This window comes from Microtus oregoni, unplaced genomic scaffold, assembly GCF_018167655.1.
Source record: "Microtus oregoni isolate MIOR12 unplaced genomic scaffold, Mior012 000079F_ref0000094, whole genome shotgun sequence".
NCBI lineage: Eukaryota > Metazoa > Chordata > Mammalia > Rodentia > Cricetidae > Microtus > Microtus oregoni.
In genome coordinates this window covers 2,634,145-2,651,035 of record NW_024544537.1, presented here as the reverse complement: position 1 = coordinate 2,651,035, position 16,891 = coordinate 2,634,145, and the positions used below count along the sequence as shown (strand labels likewise).

General features: G+C 34.6%; 1 protein-coding gene across 2 annotated transcripts in view; it reads left to right on the top strand.

Moving 5' to 3' along the window:
* Dmd (dystrophin) overlaps positions 1-16,891 on the top strand; it is a 1,759,261-nt gene that overhangs the window by 700,732 nt on the left and 1,041,638 nt on the right. The window contains exon 1 of one of the 2 annotated variants that reach the window (XM_041642826.1): positions 5,926-5,969. The exons of the other annotated variant lie outside the window; for it this stretch is intronic. The gene's annotated coding sequence lies outside the window, so the exon portion shown is untranslated. Of the gene's footprint in view, positions 1-5,925; positions 5,970-16,891 lie in introns of those variants that run through there. 2 annotated transcript variants of the gene reach the window in all.

Sequence of the window (16,891 nt, the reverse complement as noted above, 5' to 3'; positions counted from 1 at the left end):
TCTCTCTCTCTCTCTCTCTCTCTTTCTCTCTCAACTTTTCTACTTTATTGAAGCTTCAAATTCACTAGGCTTCAACCCTTATTTTGTTACCCTCTAAACCTAAACCCTAAGTAAGTTATTTCTCTCCACTTGTTCTCAGTAGTTTTATATGCCTATTGGGTACTGAGAACTAATGTCAGTGTCTTCTTGGATGTCAGTCTTTTCTAGCTTTATCTGGGAGAGTCTTTTGTTGCAAATAATATAATGCACACCTTATTCATTCCAGAATATTCTTTATAATTCATCGTGTAATTCAACTAACTCATCTGCTCAGATGTATAAGCAACCATTTGATGTAGCTAAATTTTTATGTTTCAGAAGTTTTCAATGTCAATGGAATGACTGGAGAAAAAAAATCTGATATTTATTGAGAAGGTATAAGTGCCAAAAAGCTATATATACTTTATTATACATAATTTTCCAAATAACTACAATATTTTATTTTCATATATAAACACACACACATATACACACATATATATATATATATATATATATATATATATATATATATATATATATATATATACACGTAGAAACCTGAAGTCCTATAAAAGGTCCAAAGCTGCTGTTTATGGAAGGCTCTATTTTAACATTGAGCTGTATTATAATTAGAATATGAAATGTCCTTTATCAGTTCATTTGTATGAGCACTTGGTCCCCAGAATAAGAGACACTGTTTGGTAAAGTGGAATCTTCAGGGGGCAGTGCCTTGATATTGAAAGTGGGTTGCCAGGAGAGGACCTGGATATTTTATACACCTGGAATACTTTCTGGTGGTGGATGCGATGTGATCAGCTGGCCTTCAGAATCTTCTTCATGGCTTCTCCACTGTGAAGGAATATATCCCCTCAAGCTGTGTCTCGGAATAAATTCCTCTTTAAACTGTTCCTTGTCACATATTTTGTCACAGCATGAGAAAGATAATAAAGTTGAGCTTCATTCAAAGTTACAGTTTTTCAACTAGTAGCACTTTATCATCTAAATTGACTAAGCTGGAAATTCATAACAAGATCTGTTCTGGAAGAAGTTACAAATAAAGATAGAGTCGGATTGCAATGTCCTAGTCACTCTCTAGTGCAAAGCTTGCCTGTCTCCTAACTTATTTCACTCATAGTCACTTCCAGCACAGCCTCCTTTCAAGCAATTTGAGAGTATAAGAATGCATGAAATAGTATTTAGAAGTACCACTGAAATTTGGGAGACTCCTGAACTGTAGTCAGGAGTAGGAAGTATGAGACTTTCACAACCAAAACAGAAGTAAGTGAGGAACTTGCTGCATTTATATTTAGCCCCAGTAATTAGTTTACTTCACAATGATTCTGAATTGGAAGATCACAGCGAGGCAGATAAACCAGGAATGGCTAACTTCAGTCTGAGGGCCCCCAGTCTGCTTCTGTTCACTATCTTTTCATATGGGAAACAAGGACAAAATATTCATGAAATAGACTAGCTAGCTTTAAATAGCTCACTACAGCAAATCCATGCACGTTCAGATAAGACATTCACAATTATTAAAAAGAGAGCCATGTTCTGCATACTTAGAATCTTGGGATATTTTACTACAGCTTCAATTTGGGCTAAGTTGCCATAGAGTAGAAACGGTGAAATAAAAACATTGTCAAACTGCACCAACAGAACTGTTTTAGATTAGAGCCAACAATTAGAGTATAGAATGTTAGGAAATTCTCAACTGTTATCTGTGCTGGCCAGCAAAACTGGCTATATTAAAAAACACAGTTGATAGTGTACGATAGTGTCTAATTTAAGCTCTTGTAGAAGACAAATGAAACCTGGCACACAATTAATGTTTGTTGAATGAATACTGAATAAGAATATTCATAGAATCCACACAATGTAGAGCTAAATTCCCAGTCCCTAGGTCAATGCCTTGAAGAAATGAATGGGCCTAATATCACTTTTTTTTTCTGAAATACAAATTTAATAATGTCACTTCCTTCTTTAAATCCTTCAAAAGACTACCATGGCCTCCAAGATACCATTTGCGGCTGTGCTTCTCAATCTCTGGTATGGAGAAGCCTCCCGTTAGTTATACAACCCTCATTTAGCTTATATGGAGTATGATCAGAGATTGGCATTCTTAAAGAAAAGCTCAGAGTTATAGAAATAATGTTTGTCAGTGGGTCTCATTTTCAGTAGCAGTCACACATGCTATTTAAGCCGATATGACAGATTGTTATTTTGTGGGTGATCTCCAAGTTTCTCACCAGTTTTACCCAAATAAGCCCTTTAATTTATACAAAAAAGCAGGCGAACAAACAAAACAACACTAACAAAAAACATGGACACTCATGATATTGCATGTGATCATATGTTTCATTTCCTTCAATTCTTGAACCCCTTTAAACTCTAGCTCGGGTCAGACATCATCAGAAGGTTTTCTGTTGTCCCCTAGTCATTTTGTCTGTGTGCTCATTTGTTTGTTTTATTGACATAGGGTCTCTCGTTGTAGCCTGGAACTCTTTATGAGGGCCAGGCTCACCTCAACCTCACTGAGATTCCTCTGTCTGCATCCTCGGTGCTGGTTTCAGGTGTGATTCACCACTCCTGGCTCCTAGCCTTGCTTAACATTACTCTCAAATGTTTTCAGCATAGTATTCAAAAGTAAATAAATCACATCCTTCACCAGAGTCAAGAACGCTGCCAATGATGTCGGTACCATACTTGTGTTAGCAAATAAAAGAAGCTTAAGGGTTTAGTTGTGAAACTAAGTCTGCAGAAAAATAAGTGCACAAATTTCACGTCAGTTGTATAATAATTTTTGATAGCTCATAAAGAGGCTAGTGTCCCTTATTCTATCTCACCGAATCACTGATCATCTCCATGCTTTATGATTTTTGATGCACATCTGTTTCATCTGTATATGGAAAGTCACTTTCCAAAATATCATAAACACAACTGTTGAAAAGGATTTATTTGTTATTTATGATGATACAGAAAGTTCCTTGGGCACCCATATTTTGGGTGTTTTAAAAGAGGAAGAGTGAGTTTGAATTTACATGAAATCTGAAGTTTAATTTCAGTCATGTCTCTTATGTGAGGGCACAAAAAGTGTTGAATTATGATCACGGTATTATTATTTACTTTTAGTAGAATAAAAAGCAGATGTTTGATTACAAAAGTTCTCAAGATGGGAATATTAATTCTATCAAGTTTCTTTCAATTAAGTTGACAGAGCTCTGGAGGATGCTAGCGTTTTGAAAAGTGGATTATTTTCCTTGTATGAGTTTCCAGCATAAGCAAGTTATGTTCTTTATAAAAAAGAAGTGGTGAATTGCATCAGTGTAGATGGTAAGCTGACTGAGTATCCTTAGTGCCCAAGCTTTTGGTTTTGGTGGCAGTGACTTTCACATAGAACCTGTATTTACCTGGTGACAAATACGTTTTCACAATCTGCAAAATGTTATTATTATCAGCTCCTATTTCGAATAAGTGCCCAGTAATTGTTGGTTGAGCAAATCATAAGAAGAGTTGATTTAAGAAAAACTGAAAAATTCACTATGGCTTGGAAGAATAACAATGATTTCCATTGATGACTGTAACCTACAGAGCAACAGCATCAGTATTACTTGGGTGCTTATTCCAAATGAAGACGCTGAGGTACACCCTAGACTTAGCGTATCATATGCTGAATTTTATTTAATGTACCCCTTTGATTTGTATTGTATTATATTTTTGACATTTTAGTTGTGAGCTTTAGCCTTTAATAGCTGAGCTATCAGGAATCTCTGTTCACATTGCATTTTTTAGGAACACTTCCTGTTGAGATATTATTAACTCCATTCCCATGTGTGGACATTTAAAGAAAGTTTAAAAGACTTTAATGAGATCAAAAAGCATGTCGGTAACTGAGCCAGGACACTTGAGTCTCTGGCCTCCATTATTCCCAACTCAGTAACTTCTTTCACAGTAGGAGAAGATGCAGTTAATAGAAGGATAAATATGGCAAATATCTAAGCTATTACATCCACTATTGAAAGTATAGTTTAATTTATATTCTAATTTGTCTTTCTCTTTCAAGTTTTCTGATGCATAAAAATATGAATGGCAGGTCTGAGCAATGTTTAGGTGATGTGCTTTGATTCTTTTTCAATTCAGGATGTTCAATTTGGATTCTGCTAAGGATTCTCTGATAGCCTCTGCTATTCAAACTGTCGAATTAACCAAGAAAAGAGAAGTCCACATTCATTCAGGGGCTGGCTAGGAACTGGTCAAATGTACATCATTTCCTCTGTTGTGCAATATTGATTTAGTGACTTGGGAAGAATATTTTCATATCTGTCAAATGAGATAACTTACTCGTCCAAAGGTGGCACTGCAGTGACACCTTAAATAGCAGGCTTTATCAAGTTTAATCTATCTGTATGGCAAATGGTGATCATATTTTTATGAGAGAAAAGAAGATTGAAAAGCTGGACAACACAATTAGCAACTCTTGTAAAAATCATATTCCTATAGTAGCAGGCTTGAAGATATAAATCCCAGTGAATCCCTCCTTTACTTACCATTTATCTGATTATCCACCAAATGTTTATTGCATTGTTATTACAGGTATAGTGATATGCACTGGGGCTCTAGTGTGAGATCTTTCTGACGCATGCATACTGCTGTGCTCAGAACGCATAGGTATGAGGATTCCTTCAGAGGACATTTCCAGATTGAGTAGTGAGCAATCAAGAATAGACTAGTCAGTTTTGGTTCAAAAACAGTTCAGAACTCCTTAGGTTATCAACCCCCTATTTTATTGTGGGGGGACTTTGGAGATGTGCTTAAGTACTTAATTAATGAAACAAGAATATCATAATCTGTATTTATTTTCATAATCAACACAGTAAAGCCAACTGCATCGGGGATGTCATCTGCTAACTTAGGTGTGTTCTTTTCCTGTTGTCGTCTATACTCACCTGTGTCTTATTACAGACATTTGCCAGAGGTTGCTTCCAGGTATGGGGATGTCTCTGAGAAGAAACTGTGGTGAGCAGCATCCTGGAACTTTTCCTTATGGCTTTAGAAATTACCTCACCACTGTCTTGTAAGCTCGCATTTTCCTTTATGACTGTAGCATAGAAAAGAATGTGCCTATAAATTTAGGACCATGGAGAGGGCATAACAGAAGCAACATTTTTCTTGAAGAATGGTATTTTCATTCAGTCTAGCATGTGGTTTGGTGCACAGCTTCGATGACTGGCTCCAGGGTTTAATACATAGATATACATTCTAGTGAGTCTGACTCTAAATAGTTATTGATGAGATAAAATAAAATCTGTTATTCATTTAGTGAGGAAAAGATCACTGCAGCGAACTACCACCATGTTAGGAATGACTAAAGAAAAAAGAAAATAGCAGAAATTGATTTCAATAAACTAACAAATACTTTATCATCAGTAGGTTTACTTAAATAAATTTTCCTTTCGTGGAAACTTTGCAACTTCTGATTTGATCCCGTCATTACTTCAGCATTTGCTATTTGGACAAATAGTTCTCAAGTCCTGACTTAGTTCTAAGTGCTTGAACTCCAGTTTTTAAATGATCCTTGGTTGTCTCTAATGTTTGATCTTCAGTTGAGCATCACATATTTAGTTTGCCACAGTGATGTAAAGAAAAGAAAATATGGGTCTGTCTCCATTTGCAAAACTATACACCAAGTGCCTGCAGAAACTCTTTCTATTGGATATTGCAGGCTGTGTGTGGAGTGGAATTGAGTCCAATCCATGATCCAGCAGAGCTTCAGCCCAGGATTTCTTTAGAGCCTTTGCTACACACAAAGTTGGCTGATGTGCCATTCAGCATCCCAGCAGCTCTTTCTCTTCACACTAGCACTGGCAAAGCTTTGTGCGGAGGCATTGCTGGCTGTTCTGAGCTAAAATCAGCATTGTGGACCAGAAGGGGGGTTTGCACACCTTATTAAGGTAGGCAAGTGTGTCTGAGTGTGCGTGCGCCAAAAAGCCGGAAGACATCTGTTGAGAGGAAAGTGCTCTTCGTAGGTCTGGCAGCCTCTATGTAAGTCTTCTATTCTGATGCAGGAGCGTGTGAGCAGTAGGTGGGAGGAGATGCTTTTGTACTTGGAAGGCTGAGGTCCGGATTAAGTGATTTTGCTATAGCTAGTTAGAGGCAGGAAAAAAAAAAAAGGCGGTAGTTCAAAGCATTAACTAAAATGCACCCTTGTGTTAATTCCTGCAAGTTAAACCACCTCATTGTAATGGAAATTGGGGGGGGGGGGGAGGAGCAGCAGTGAACGCAAGTAGCCCAGGTCTGTTTGAGCCTCTCTGGTCTTCTAGCTTTTGAAGTCTCTTCTTACAATTTGTTTGGCTCCTCTGGAGGGGGCAATTCATATCTACGTCCCTCTCTTGGAACATTTCTTCCTTCTATACTTCATCAGGGAATAATAGAGTTTAGCCGTAACAGGATACCCCAATCTCCCCCCAAAAAAACATGTGCCCCCGTCTGCTTAATAAAGGTGTTTTGAAGAGATTCCTGCCAGGGGAATCTTGATGCCTACGCATTAAGATGGCAGTTAACTTTTACTATCAGTGCTTACATTAAAATTTCTCTCTTTCTTCTTCACTAAAACGGTCATAAATTTGAGTAGCATAAAACTTTATCCTAAAACATTTCTTTGCTTTTGGACACCTTGATTTTTTAAAGACAGATATATTTCTAATATGCTATATTATAATACATTTATGTGTAATATATATACATACATAATATATTGGTGCTGTCACACTTAGAAATACTAGTTTGAAGCTCAATGTTGCATTTTTCTCTGAGGAAAAATATAAGTAATGTCAAAAGTTTGATTTGTTCAAGTTTTAAAAGATATAACTTGCTTTGTGACAGTTCATTTGAGTGGAACTCAGACACTATGTATCAGGTTTTAATCAAATAATTTTACAATTCATGTATAGTTAAGCACAGAAGTAAAATGATTTATCTTTTGTTTATACTATAAAAGTTATTAAGTGAGGTTTGACTTTAAGTAAGAGTTTTGAAGAGGGACAGAATTGGTAACTGGACTCAGAAGACCCTTTACACGTCTCAATTTTACCTCCGTGCCTTTTACCTTTGGGAATATCCCTGTCTGCACGAAGAGATTATTTATAATGTATTCTGTGTTTCAATAAAAGTGAACAATTATGGGCTTTCTGTTGTACATTTGAATGCTGTAAATTATTTCGTATATTTATTGTCTCTTTTACCTCTCATGAGGTTTACTTTGGAAATAAAGCATGCTCTATAGTAGGCTGGCGTTCAGTTTTTATGTTTTAAATTTAAATGCTGTCAATGTTGATATCATATCTTGTATGTGTGGGTAGAAAAGATACCAAGTTTTATTATTTAGATTTAAATTATGGAATTGCAGATTGATATTTTCAATGCATTTTCATTATAGTTCCTGCCACGGAGGCAGTGTGAGGGCTTTCAGGAAGATGGAGTGGTGTAATTACCAGGTGCACACGTTCATTAATCCTTCCTGGCCAGAGAAAGCTTCAAGTTCTTCTCCAGTGGCCCATTCGTAAAGCTATAAATATCTAAATTGTGTCAGCCAAGAAATCACACAGAATGGTGGCTCTTTTTGAGTTCAATTTCATGCTCTGTTGCTTTGGTCTTGTGAGGAAAACACTGAATTCTTTAGGATACTTGTGCTTATAAAGTTCCCAAAACAAGTATCAAATCATTGATGACTTAATTTAAAATACATACTACTCTTTCACAAACTAAGAATATTGTGTCAATGTGGATCCCTAATATGTTATAGGTCTTTTCACTGGAACTCTGCTTTGTGTATTGTGGGATCAAAATTACAGCTGACAGCTATTTTCTTTTAATTTGTAGCTTAGTTCATCAGTGTCTATAATGCTTAAAACCTTAGCACTGTTGCATTTTATTTGCTGCAGGGGAGAGTTTGATTGGATGTGGAAGCTATGTAAGACTTGTTAAAAGTAATTTAAAATGTGCCTTATGAGGGCTTCTTTACTAATTATTCCTTACTAAAATAATTGTGAAGATATTTGAAGATATTTTCTGTATAGACTTTAAAAAAGGTCTATAAAATGAGACTAAATGGTATAATAATGCCCTTAGAATTCATCTTTCTCTTCTCTCTCTCTCCCTCTCTCTCTCTCTCTCTCTCTCTCTCTCTCTCTCTCTCTCTCTCTCTCTCTCTCACACACACACACACACACACACACACACACAAACACACACACGCACACACACACACACACACACACTTAACTAAACTAATATAGTTATCAGAAAGGATACAGCTAGAAATGTATCTGATAAGTAGAATCCAGGAATAGCTTTCTTAATTTATGAATGTAACTTTCTTAATTAGAAAGATACAAACTAATACACAGAGAGAGAGAGAGACAGAGAGAGACAGAAACAGAGACAAAGACTCAAATCTATTTTACTGTTCATGATATTTATTCCCTAGACCAGTGGTTATCAACCTTCCTAATTTTGTGACTCTTTAACAGAGTTACCCATGTTATGGTGACCCCCCAACCAAACAATTATTTTTTGTTGCTACTTTATAAGTCTAATTTTGTTACTGTTATGAATTGTAATGTAAATATCTGACATTCGGGATATCTGATACACAATGCTTGTTAAAGAGACTTTTGACTCTGTAGGGGTTATAACTCACAGGTTGAGAATAAACTAAAGGCAACCCAACATATATTAAAACAAACATTTAAAATATATTTGTATCTTAATATTTTACTTAAACTTTAAAGGTGCCAAATATAATCAAATCTTTTTTTTTTTTATTTTTTCCTGTGTTAAAGAAGCCAGAGACTGTGGATATTCTGGTATTTTTTGTGGTGAATATTGTTCAGAATAATTAAAAATGTAATTTGTTCCTTCTCATTTTGCAATAAAATGCCTATTTTCTATTTTTAAAATAGCAATGGTTAATATGATCTTAAAACAAATGTTCAAAAGCAAGTTGAATTTTTAAAGAATGATAAACACACATTTATTACCAGCAAAAGAAAGGGCAGGGCATACTTCTGTGTGAAGTTAAATATAAAAATATGTGTATGTGTAGGCGCATATGTGTGTTATATAAAAATATAAGTCAAGAGATAAGTATAGGATTCAGAACTTTTGCCTTCTGGCTTTTACTTCCTAAAAACCTATTTAAATATCTACATATTTTATATCTCTACGTTTCTTAGTAATTCTTTGTCTAGTACAATGGCCCCATCAATGATAATTCTATTGTTACAAGGAATAAAACTTGTCATAAATGGAAGTCAAGTATTTTAAAGGTATAGTAGTCACAGATGTTGTAATATATGAATGTAACGGACTTATACCACCTCCTTATCACTACAAAATTCTGATTCCAATTCCTGGATGGGTGTGCTAGCTCAGTGAGCAAAGTTTATACGCTGAAAACGTGGGGACTGATGCATGAATCTTCAAAGGTCAGATAAGGTGGAAGCGTGTAGCTGTGTTTGTAATCCCAGAACTCCTACTGTGAAATGGGAAGTAGCAAATGGAGACTCCTCAGAAAACCACTAGTCAGTCTGCCTATTGTGCACAGCATTGAACAATAAAGACACTCTGTCTTAAATCAGGATGTAGGCAAAGACCTGACATGCAGGGTTCCTCTTACTTTCAAAATTACATTGTGGCATACGTCTACACAGACACACACATCATAAACATGTGCCTGTACAAACACTCAAAGATTGAAAAATTGATTTCTAGCAATTTTTTTATTTCAATTTCCAAATATACATGAATTTGATGAATAGTTTATGCATGACCAAATTGAGTTGCCTATCCTAAAAAAGTGATAAACTATGGGGAAAGAAACTTCGTATTTCATTATTATGTTAGGTATTTAATTCATTTTTTAAACTAAACTTGAGGTTGTATTTCCTTTTATAAGCACAGCTTACATTCATGAGCATAAGAGCAGATGTGCTCAAAGGGCATGGCTGTCAAAATGAGCATTTGTTAGTCTATTGAGGAAATCCCTCATCCAAGAGTTAAAGAAGTGGCATTGCCTACACTTTAAATGTAAAATTCACAGAGGGTATTTACATAGAGAAAATAATTAAGCATCATATCTAGCCTGAAGACACTTTTATCTTTCATGTGGAGGTAAAGTGATACATGTACATGATTCAGTGATGTCCCAATGAAATCAAGGTGAAAAAAATAATTTCACAAGAGCCAACAAAAAACTAAAGTAATTCTTGGTTTGCTGACATATGACGAATGTCATATTTATCATTAAAGGTCTCCATGTATTTGGACTGAATTTTAACAACTGTCCGTGCTAGAGATTTAATGTAGCATAAGGATTTCCATGGTTGAGTCTAGTTTGTCAGTAATCATGGGAATACACAGAGTAAGGAAGTTTCATGGCATGTCCTAGGATAAAAGTAATAATTTTGTAGCCTTCCTATATAGCAATGCCTATAGAAACACAATCTGCAAAAGGGACCGTTAAGAAAAGCTTCTTATAACTGTCACCTTATTACTTAATCCTGGCCAAATCCTTTTCTGAGGAAGATGAAGAATGAGATCCTTCATCTGATCCTTAAACAAGTATGTAGACAGCACCTAAACTCAGCCTCCCCCTTCAGAAAAGCAAAGTTATATCAATTTCTCAGAAATTACATACATGATACAAAATTAAAGGATGGGTAGGAAAAAGTATTTCTTTCCTTCTGCTAGCTGAGGTTTTTCGTTTGTGTGTTGTGTTGTTTTTGTTTTATTCCTTGTTTAATTAAAATATCATTTTTAAAATAGAGGGCAGTTTTTCAGCTGCTGCTTAATATCTGCAAAATTGACCCTCATTTTTTATTTAGGTTCTTTTGAAAAAAATAAAGGTACAGCACCCATAAATGTTTGCTGGAACATGTCAAACAAAATGGGGTTTCTGAGATAAGGGTTGAGAAATCATGCCCTCCTTTTCTAGGATATTAACATTTCGGTGTTATAGATTTCTCCATTCGTTTTCACCTAAACCTAACTTTACACTAAAAGATGGAGAGTTGTAGCAACACAATTTATACATAGAAAGTCTCAATATATCCATAGGATTACACGGTCAGGTGCCAGTTCATAGGGTAACATAGGGTATAGGATTTAGGAACATTTTCTCTCTCTCTCTCTCTCTCTCTCTCTCTCTCTCTCTCTCTCTCTCTCTCTCTCTGTGTGTGTGTGTGTGTGTGTGTGTCTCCTAAAGTGACCTTCATGTTTATATCTTCAAATAATAAACAAGTAATCTGTGCAGGTTATTCTCTATCTTTTACTGTGATACTCCCCTTTCCAAAAGCTAGCTGCTGTAACCTTTTTGTTGGAGGTTGCTTCTCAGACTTCCAGTGTCTGTGTGCTCTGCACAAGGAATAGTTAGACTTGCCCTAGGATTTACATCGTGTGTTTGGGAAGCTTTTAAACAGTTATGGCTGATGGTAGAAGTACAAATACTTCAAAACTTTTGCCCTCAAGTAAAAAATAAATAATAAACTCTTCTGTCATCTTAGACTTGTGCGCTATGAATAAGTTGAACACTTTCCTTTCCCCAATCTCACAGCTTGGTTCTGTTACCATTGCTTCCTGGAAACCTGACCTCTGTTGCAACTTGTACAGGAGACAACATCCCTGCATTTCTATCTAGGGTATCTATACTAAAGGCATTCCTTAAAAGTGAAACTTTGTATAAAATACCCAAAGTTTCAGTTAGTATCCAATATAAAACCAAGCCATGTTCAGCCAGGTCAAAATTCTTTTTTATGAACAGGTCGACTATTTAAACTCAATCTTGAGCATTTGGTCACATATAGCATTACCTACTGTATTACACCATATATTTATAGCATATCCATGATATGATAGATTGTGAATATATCTGTAAGCATGATATCATTTTATTTTACTGATAAATTATTATATATGGAATCATGAATAACACCTACCTTTTAGAGTAACTATAAGGACTTATAAAATGATGCCCATAAAGTATTGAGGATAACAATGCAGTTGTCTCTGACTTTTTTGTCTGCTCTTGAGATCCTTATCCTCCTATTGGATTGCCTAGTCCATCCTTGATATGAGGGTTTGTTAGTTCTATTCTGATTAGTAGTTCTTTCGAATGTCTCATATAAACCACGTAGTTGCAATGGGTATTAAATGATGTAAATTTCCTGTGAAGAGAACAAGAGGTACTGATGTAGGCATTGAAACGTGTAATAAAAAAGCAAGGTCTTTAACTGATGTCTCAGTAGATGACTCTTAACATTTGTCTGCGTGTATTCTTTTGGCCTTGACTCATCAAAAGAAAACATTGGAGACATTTCTGCTAGACTCAGCAGATCAATTTAGCAAAGATGAATGGCAGTTTGCCTCTAATGTATTCAGTCATAGCTGTCTTTTGCTAATTTCATATTTTGTATTTCTTGATGAAAATTAAAAAGCTGCTTTCTTTTATAAATTCTTCTCTAATATAATACATCCTGACTTCAGTTTCCCCTCCCTCCACTCCTCCCAGCCCAGCCCAAACACATACTTCCCCTCTTCACCAGATCTATTGCTCCTCCATTTCCTCTCAGAAAAGAGCGATCCTCACAGACATATCAAGAGAATACGGCATAACAAGATACAATAAGACTAGGCAAAACCCTCATATCAAAGATGGACTAGGCAATCCAGTAAGTGGATAAGGATCTCAAGAGCAGACAAAAGAGTCAGAGACAACCCCATTCCAACTGACAGGAGTCCCACAAAAAAAAAAAAAAAAAAAAAAAAAAAAAAAAAAAACAAGCTAAAAGCCACAATATATATTCAGAGGCCATGGTACAGACCAATGCAGGCTCTGTGATTGCTGCATCAGTCTCTGTAAACCCAGATGTTCTCTGCTTACTCGATTTTGTGGGTGTCCCTGACCCCTCTGACGCCTACAATTCTTTCTTTCCCTGTGTTCTGAGGGAAGGGACTCGGTGGTTATCTCCAATTGGGACTTTCTCTTCATCTGATTTTTGGCTGTGAGTCTCTGCATCTGATCCCATCAGCTTCCAAGAGAAGCCTTTCTTATGATGATTGAGTTAGGCACTGAACTATGAAAACCTGCTTTCTTGAACTGACTAGTATAGAATAAAATTTGTCATTTTATTAGCATAACTGCATCAGAGTATTCTGTGGGAGGCCACTAGCCAAGTGAAATACTAGCTGTAATGCTCCGAATCTATTTTAGGTTTTGTAAAATGACTGTGATTTATATTTAGCAAATTGTGTGGCTTGACTTATTTTTTTTTTAAGAAAAGTTATTGACTTTCAAAAAGAGTACTCCAGGGGCATTCAAATGAGTATAAGTTTTCTTCACAAGTACACATGAAATTTATTCAAAATATTTTGCTTGAAACCCTACTAGGATAGTATTTATATAAGAATTTATCCTAACTTATTTTATGGACATGTAATGATCTATTTAGAAAAGACTATGGCCTGGCAAGGTATGGAGGTAATAGTATTTCATTGTCTACAATGATCTCTAAAGGAGGATATTCTGTGACACATGGCATAAAAATAAATGCACTTCTGTAAACAATATAAATAAGTTACTTCACATGTTCACATGTAAGCCTTGAATTTGAATGAATTAAACATCATATTTATTTATTTCTCATAAATTTATTGAACAAATGAGCAAATACATAACACTGTGAACAAGAAAATAAAATTAATATTTAAAATATAATCAGTTGTTTTATCCTTAATTTCACATCTTTTATAACTGAATTTCTTATTAAATTGAAATTGATTATATAGTCATAATAACATCTCTCTTGCACAAATTAGAATTCACACATATTGAATAGTTGATTTAGCATTCTAAACAGGGAGATTTATACAACTTTATTTCCATAACACCATGAAAAAGAAGGTAAATAAAGATAAAGGTACACGGAGAGCCACGATTTTCCAGCATCCTGGTTTCCTGCAGAAGACCAATGAAAGACTGAGCCTATCAACATTAACAATGAGAGGGGAAAGGCTTCCAAGGCCCAGCCTTTCTCTGAGGAATCAATGACAGTTCATGGAAGTAGGAGAAAGAAAATCATTTTCTTTTTTGTTATGATCATTGATAAGATGTTAATGCTCTAGTAAATAACCTACCAAATATGCTCACCCAGGCATGCCTTAGTAAATACAGAAAGTAATGATTTTAGGTAATATAGTTAGCAAACAGGTACTTCAAACCATGATGAGATTAAATCTCTACATTATTAGTATTGTATATTAATATTATACTCTAAATTTCATATATAAGTATATCTGTATGCATGTATGCAAGTATGTTCACATCTGTATATACAAGGTAGATTTCTTTGCAATACACTTCCTCTTAACATTGCAGGGTGTTTTATAGAACTATATTATGTTGTATTTCAGTTCTTTAAGTTCTAAACTTCATATATATCTATATCATGTAGCAAGTTGTCTAGGAAATGATATTATTTTTACTTATAAACATAATCAAGAATATTTTGTGTTCCCTCAAACCATATGTGAATATATGTATAATTGTTTCAGCAATTATACAATAATTGTCACATATTACATATATCATAGGGATGAGTCTCTGATGCTTTATGAATGACTAGAACTCTATTTTCTAACAACTCTTTTTATCACTCACCAGTCATGGCACCTGCGATAGCATATTAAATAGGGATTTTAAGCATCAACAGTATAGCTACTGAGATAAGTCTTACAGAATTGAAGGGAAATTGGTCGGATGTAGATGAAACAATATTGGCCTTGAGTCCATAATTATTGAAATTTATATGATGAGTATATAGAAATGTATTGGACTATACAGTCTCCTTTTCTGTGTAAGTCTAAACATAAAAATCAAGAGAGGCAGTTCTTTATATCATGCAGTTTATAAAAAAATCAAAAGGTAACTTATCTTTAGACCAGAAATACATAATTATAAAATATTAAGCAACATGCTTTCATTTTTATGCTATGAAAAAGATGAGTTTAATATACTTTTTTATTTCTGTGATTGAATTCTGTAACAACTAACACTTTTTAAGTATAGCTCATAATATTGGGAAAATGATGGTAGCAATGCATGAGTCGGAAGCATTTAAAGATTAGTGTTAGTGATCTAGATCTTTTTATCTAGTCCAGGATACCAGTCCATGCAATGTCCGGGCCCGCCATTGAATGGGCCCGTCTACTTTGGTTAACCTACTATAGAAACTCCCTCACATGCACACCCAGGAAAATGCGCCCTAAGTAAACCTAGAATGTGTCAAATTGAAAAGCATGGATAACCCACACATATATGATGAGGAAAATAGTGATAAGTATAACATATTGGTTTAGTCACAATATTTTTAAGATTCATTCTCAACTTTCCTAAATTTACAGTACCATTTAAACTATTTAAAATAAGACAGACGTATGTGCACAGTTAATGAAATGAAAATGTAATGTGCTGTACAATAAGACATGTGGGGATTTTGATCATAATAATAAATGAGAAAATAATAGTAATAATAAAAGTAATAGCAGTGGAAGATGTTAGTCTTCATAGTATGAATGGGATTGATGGTGATGTAAGGTGTGTTGTTTAGGGTTGTAATGTTCGTGGCGTTCAGTTCACATTCAGCTATTTTTTAGTTCATATTAACAACAACTCTTCTGAGATATAGATACATGATAAGCAAAATGAGGACCAGAAAGGTTGAGCTGCAAATAAGTGTAAGTTCTGGAACCGAAATTGATCATGATTGATAATGTTTCTGGTTTTGATGCTTGTCTAAGAAAGTGCCCACCTCTAATACAATGGGCAGTACATTAAGTCTTGAATTATTTTCATCTATATGATGGGAAACTGCATATGTTATAGAGGATTATTTTCATAATTACTTAGCTTGCAATGAATAAAACATCAATGTTTCATACATGGGGGATTTGAACTAAATTACATTGTTCATTATTAGATTGTTTTAAACATATACATAAAACTACATAGATATATATGTCAGATTGTTAAACAGTAAAATCCCAAGTAAAAGTAATTAATACTAATTCATCTACTAGAATGTGACCTTGTTAATAAACTTAACATTTATAATATTTTCATAAATTGGGTGCTATTTCTATTCTATTGCTTACTTAATGAAACTAAAGCAAGCTACCTTTAATAATTCTCAAAATGTTATATGTATTCATATCTATATATCTAAATGTGTGTGTGTCTACCTGTATGTCCTTTCAGCCTCTATCCATTCTCTCTCCTCTTCCTTTCCTTCATCCCTCCATTATTTTTCCTTAATCCTGTGCTCTCTCCATCTTTCTACCTACAATTTTGTTCTTTCTTCTCTCCACATGACACTTTTCATAACTTTATATCCTCATTTTTAATAGTATGAACATAGTTTTGAAGTATAGGGTTAAAAATAATACATTTTTCTTTATAAAAAAGACCACACTCTAAATAAATGGCATCTGAGTGTTCAATGCGCACATGGAAGTAATTTTCTAAGCAGGAGAGATGCACAAAGTAGTATGGGAGTAAACGCACCATTCATGAACATTTTTTCATTTGTTTTTCCCTTTACTTTCCTATTTGTCTTGTAATATTTCATATGCCTAATAAAATGCATGGATTATAACAAATAAATATGATATCGCATTCTTAAAACTTTCATTATAAGCCACTGAAATTTCTAGGTCTATTTGAGTAATAATACCTTTAATAGTAGAGTTAAATTATAATCACATCATTAGATCTTTTCAAGTTGTGATTATCAAGAAGTTGTAAAATAGTGTCTTATCCCTA